Consider the following 6,000-nt stretch of genomic DNA (forward strand, 5'->3'; position numbering starts at 1 on the left):
TATCTTCGTCAAAGAACTCTACCTCCTTATTATTCATCAATCTTTGTAATAACCCCGTGAATTCAGGGCAAAGCTGAATTTCATGTCATTCTTCTTGGTGATATTCGTAATAGTATCCACAATCATTGGTCTTTGGCTTAGGATCTTGTCGAATCATGCCAGCCTGACAGAGTTATTGGAATACCCAACTGAAGGGAGATTTAATTTCATGAACGTCTTTATTTGCCTTCCTCCTATTCTCCTCATGGATTGCATTTACCCCTTTACCTCCATGATTCGGTAGTGGGTGTGTTGATACATCTGGTGAGTCAAACTGTAATCATCCTATGTTAATCAGATTCTGCACTATCTTTTTGAAGGTAAAACAATTCTCAATAGAATGGCCAGTAATTCCATCGTGGAAATCACAATTTGTTTCATACCAATGAGGGTACGGTGGTTGAAGAGGAGTCAAACAGTAGGGGCATACCACATCTGCTTTTAATAATGAGGCGTATATCTCTGAATATGGTATGGGTAGTGGTGTAAAGGATACTTCTTCTTTCTCTTTGCGAGGTCCCCTGAAATCATTTCTGGCGGTGTTCATGTCATTCCTCTCTACCCTTGATTGGGTTATTGTGACACTATTTACAGTATTCTTGTGGTAGACACTTGCAACTTCATTCTCCTTTTTTCGGTATACAGGTTTTTTGGAGCTAGACCCTTCAACTACTTCAATCTTACCACTTTTTATAGCATTTTCGATGAGCTCACCAGAGATGATCAAATCAGTAAAATTTTTGGTGGCATTTCCAAGCAAATGCCCCAAGTATGGAGCTTTCAAAGTGTTGACAAAAATTATAGTAGCTTCCTTTTTGAGTAAAGGGGGTTGGACCTGTGCAACAACATCACGCCACCTTTGGGCATATTGTCGGAAAGTCTCATTGCTTCTTTTTTCCATATTCTGAAGAGTCCACCGATCAGGAACCATATCTGTAACATGTCGGTACTGTTCTAGGAATGCTTTTGCCAAGTCTTTCCATGATTTGATGTGAGCCCTAGTTAATTGGTTATACCACTTGACGACAGAACCTGTTAAACTGTCTTAAATACAGTGAATCAACAGCTTTTCATCATTCACATGACCATCCATCCTCCAGTAAAACATGGTAATATGATATGAAAGGCAAAAGGTTCCATTATATTTTTCGAATTCAAGAACCTTGAATTTCATAGGGATGATCAAGTCTGGGACCAAGCTCAGCTCTCTGGCGTCAGACCCATAGAACGGTTCAATCATTTCTATTGATTTTACCATTTCTTCCAATTTCTTCAACTGTTGAGTTATTTGTTCATTGGCTTTTTCCTTTCCGGCTAACTCATTTAGATCTGGAGTTAAGTGTTCAGTAACAGGCTGATAATTGTTTGGGAATGCAGATCCCATGTAGTGCTGCTGATTGTCATTGTTGACATATACATAAGGTCGTGCTTCTTGAGGTACCGAAGGGTGAGCAAAGATGTGTATAGGTGTGAAACCAGGAGGAGGACCAGATTCTGGTGTAAACCCCGCAGGATGTGATGCCCCTGGTTCAAAACCTGGAGGATATGATAAATCTTGCTCGGATGACGTTATTTGGCTATCCGTGATCCTTCTACCTATAGCATGTTTCTTAAACATTTCTTTCATCCTTTGTAGTAGACCGGTTTGCGAATTTGTTATCTCTGATTCCATCTTATTTAATCTCTCTCTCATTTCTTCTTGAGCTTGTTTTTGTTCTTACTCAAGTTGAATCATTCTAGCTTCCATTTTCTTAGTTGTATTTCGAGTACCGTACGGGTGTGAGTTGAATGCCAGAATAACTACAATGATTGAAAATTATATTTTACATTATTTTTGGTGTTTTAATGAATAAATGCATGTCTTAATGCAAAATATTTAAAATAAATGCAATGCAGAATGAATGTATGCAAAAGGTATTGATCTCAAAAAGTTAATTATCATAGAACAACTTCCATTGGAACACAAAGTTTTTATTACACAATAGTTCACTTTTATAGATACGGCCTAGCCCCCTAGCCCTCCAATTAAGTTCGACAACTTCTTTAATCAACCAAGACATATTTTTCCCAAACTCAGAAACCGGATTGATGTGATGCTCGATGACCTTTACTTCGACAGCTAATTCCCCAATGTATCTGGCAACTTCACTCATCTGTATTATAGCCTCGACTACCATGTTGCTTCTATCTGCACTATGTTCTTCATAGAAATCATTCGATGTTTGCCACTGTTCAATATTTCCTTGGAGATTTCCTTCTAGTTCAGTGATTCGTTCTTGACAACTCTGCAGTGCACTTTCCAGGCTTCGAATTCGACTTCGCAGTAAGGCATTCTCTTCATAACTTTCCCGAATGTTACTCGGTCCCAGGAGAACCCTTCCTCGGAACAAGGATTCTTCGAGTTGCATGATATAATCACTGAATTCTGTGATTTTAGCCCTACATTGAGCCAAATCCTCTTCAAGTCTAATTTTTGTTTCCTGCATCCTTCGATTAAGACTCTGTATTTGTACATTTTTGTCTCCATACCTTTTCATCCAGTTGTTGATTGTCTCTTGTCTTGCTTCGAACCTAGTATTGAAGTGTTTCTTTTCTAGTTCCCACCTCTTTCTTTTAATATCGAATTCTTCGATTTTTTGTCCTCTAATATCAAGTTCGACAAGCATATTATTTATTTCAGTTTCAAATCCCCTGAACGTGATAGTCTTCTCAGCTTCTAGCTCTTTGACTTGATCTTTCTCCCTTTTTAGTTCTTCCATAGCTTTACGACTCTCGACCTTATATCTTATGATCCGCTCCCTCTTATCAAGCTCAAGCTCTTCTATTTTTTCTTTCCCTTTCTCCAAGCTCTTGAGTAGACGATCTTTTTTTTCCTTCAAATCTTTATTTCGATGTTTCTCTGCGTTTAACGTTTTGGTTAACTGGGCTGATGCTCTGCTTGACCCAACTGTTATCCTAGATTTTTGTAGCTTGTAGTAACCCTTCTTCATATTTTTCAACTCCGAATCTACTTTTTCTTTTCTCTTTCTTAGCATTGCAAATTGTGCGGCATGAAAGTCAACATCAATACTCAACATGAATTTGTCTTGTCGAATCTCTTCCAGCTCTTTCGACCAACCTTCTTTCTCAGCTTCGAATTATGCTCTTAGGATCTCTATCTCCGATGGGACTATCTAAATTCGTTCTTCCATAGTTATATCCTTACTTTGGTCAGCTAGAGGAATATTTTCATTCTTTCTTACAGACCTCCATTCCTCATAATTTGGCATCAACATTACCTTGGCTGCATCGGCTCTAGTACAGAAAGTCTTCTTCCATCCTCTAACTGCATCCGAGATGTTTTTCTTGTAATTGTTTCCATAGAATACAAACTCAGATGAGTGCAGTCCAGTAGTGACTGGGATAAATTGATGGCCACCATATTGCCTCATAACCAAAAGTGGTGCGTACCCACTTGCTCCCCATAAACCGAGCAACATCACCCAATTATAGTCACCGCACTTATAGAGGAACTCACTTTGTATTTGTCAAGGGGCGCGCCAAACGATGTCCTTGTCTTGCATATTCTTAAAGGCATCTATCCACATGTCTTTAGTGACTCCTTTTGGCCAATATTTCTCTAGAAATTCTTTCAAAGGCGAGTAATTGGTACTAAACCAATGATATGAAATTTTTTCAATTTTTCAGAAGTGGTTACGGATCCAGACATATAGTAATTGCGCGCATCCTGAAAATCGACCACCTCCAAGCCTTCGACAAGCATTCATGGATCAAAAAGTCTCTACTAAAATCACAGGAGCATGGTTGACCCTTTTTTGTAATTGCTCGAATAAATCCAAAACTGCAGCCTCAATAAATCCCAAGGCCTTCGGGAAAATGACTAAGCCATAAATACCAGTGCAAAGAGGTCAAATCGCACATTCTCATCAGGATGACTTTGAATGATTCCTTTAATAGCAATCCAAGAAATGCCTTCACTTTCACCTTTTTGTTTGGTACGAGCAACCACCCATTCCTCACGCACTCCTGCGATTTTGGCTAATTTGATTCTGAAGGGTTGAGTTTTGATGGACTTGGAATAAATCCGATTCTCTTGAGCATCCTCTATGCGCAACAAGGCAATATATTCTTCGATGGTAGGAACCATGTCTTCTTTATTGAAAGTGAAACAGTTGTACCCTGGATTCCAAAATTGAATCAAGGCTCGGATCAACTCATCATCTATATCAACATATAGCAGATAGGAAATATCCCCATAATACTGGTAAAACTGCCGCTTCTTACTCGACTCCCATTTTTCCCAAATATCTCGTAAGTCCTGGATATCATTTCTTTTAAGAGAAACGGAAGCATAACCCGCTAAATCTGACACGTGATCAGCTGGCAAACTGTCCCCTTCCAATCTTTGCAATGCTTCAGCCCATTGTCGTACCTCAGAGTTTTGAACAACTTGATTTAAATACTTTTCGTCCATTATTGAAGGCTTTCCAATTTGACGATTAACTGAAGATCAACACCCTTAATCTTGAATGATGCAATACAAATAACAAAAAAACACAAAAAATGAAAATGAATTAGTACAAGTAAGAAAATTGATACAAATAAAAATGTCATTTAAAGATGAATATAACACCTACTCCATCATGATATCTACCCAAACATGTTATATACCCACAATGATTTTTCAAGAAATTAATCCTAACCACATGGTATCTAGTTCGCATGCTGTTATTAAACAATATTTAAAGCAAAAGGAAAAGGTTCAGAAACGTTCCTCCTTTGTGTACACCTATTTTGGGTACCTATTGATAGACATAGGTTCAATATATCTATACCTAAGGTGATCGTTCTACGGTTTACTATATGCGTGGTGCCGTTTCTAACAGAAAAATGTACTCGAATTGTCCTTGATGTTAGTGCCCCCTTGGGCTGCCAAATCCTCAATCCTCACTCATTATAGGCTTAAACGGATCGAGTTCAATTCGAGAGGATACATTATCTTATGTCTATGCGGAGAATAAATTCTCACGAAAACATAAGGTATATGAATCCCGAAGGTTACTTGCTAGGCCTGCACGGAGAATAAATTCTCACGAAGGCGTCACTTTCGCCCCCACTTAGAAAGGTTCGGAGCTCGGGTATATAGCTTATGTTATGCAAACGCTCGTGACGTGTGTGAGGAGGAACATTCAACCCTTTGACTCAAAAGGAAAATGACACCATTCGACAAAACTTTGGACAAATCTGAAAACAAAGATAAAAATGTTAGTAAGACAATAATAAAATGAAGCAATTAAAAACTTCAATAAAAGGATCATAAGTTAACTAAAGACTCGAACTCATAATTTCTACCAAACGACAATGTGTAAGCGACTTACAGACTGACTCTCTAAAAAATCTCCCCAGCCGAGTCGCCATGTTGTCGTAACCGTTTTTCTGCGGGGACAATCGTTTAATTGTTTTAAAAATAGTTACGATTTTTAATTTTGGAAAATGGTGATTTTGAATTAAATTAAATAGAATTGAAAAGAGTCGCCATCAACCTTTGGGTTAGGTAGGTCGAATACCTAAAAACGTCTTTTAAAAAATCATTTTATGAAAAATCATTTTTTAAGACAGAAATTGGTTTGCGTTTTCCAAAGATTCGATTAAAATGGGTTCGGGAGTCGGTTACGCGTGGGGAAGGATTAGCACCCCTACAGCGCCCAAAATTGGTACTGTGTCGCTTACACGTTGTCGTAAATGGTAGAAATAATCAATCAAATATAAAGTTAAATTATGATCCATTTATTGAATATTAATTAATTGCTTTAAATTAATAACTTAAATGAGGAAATTCAAATGACTGGAGTAAAACAAATAAATATTACAAATCTAAATACAAAATAGCAAAAAAAAATATTTAAACTTATAAAGACCAAAACAAAAAACTTTAGGAATCAAAATAACAAAATTAGAAAA

This window comes from Hibiscus syriacus, unplaced genomic scaffold (genome assembly GCF_006381635.1).
Source record: "Hibiscus syriacus cultivar Baekdansim isolate YM2019G1 unplaced genomic scaffold, ASM638163v2 tig00110580_pilon, whole genome shotgun sequence".
Classification (NCBI taxonomy): domain Eukaryota; kingdom Viridiplantae; phylum Streptophyta; class Magnoliopsida; order Malvales; family Malvaceae; genus Hibiscus; species Hibiscus syriacus.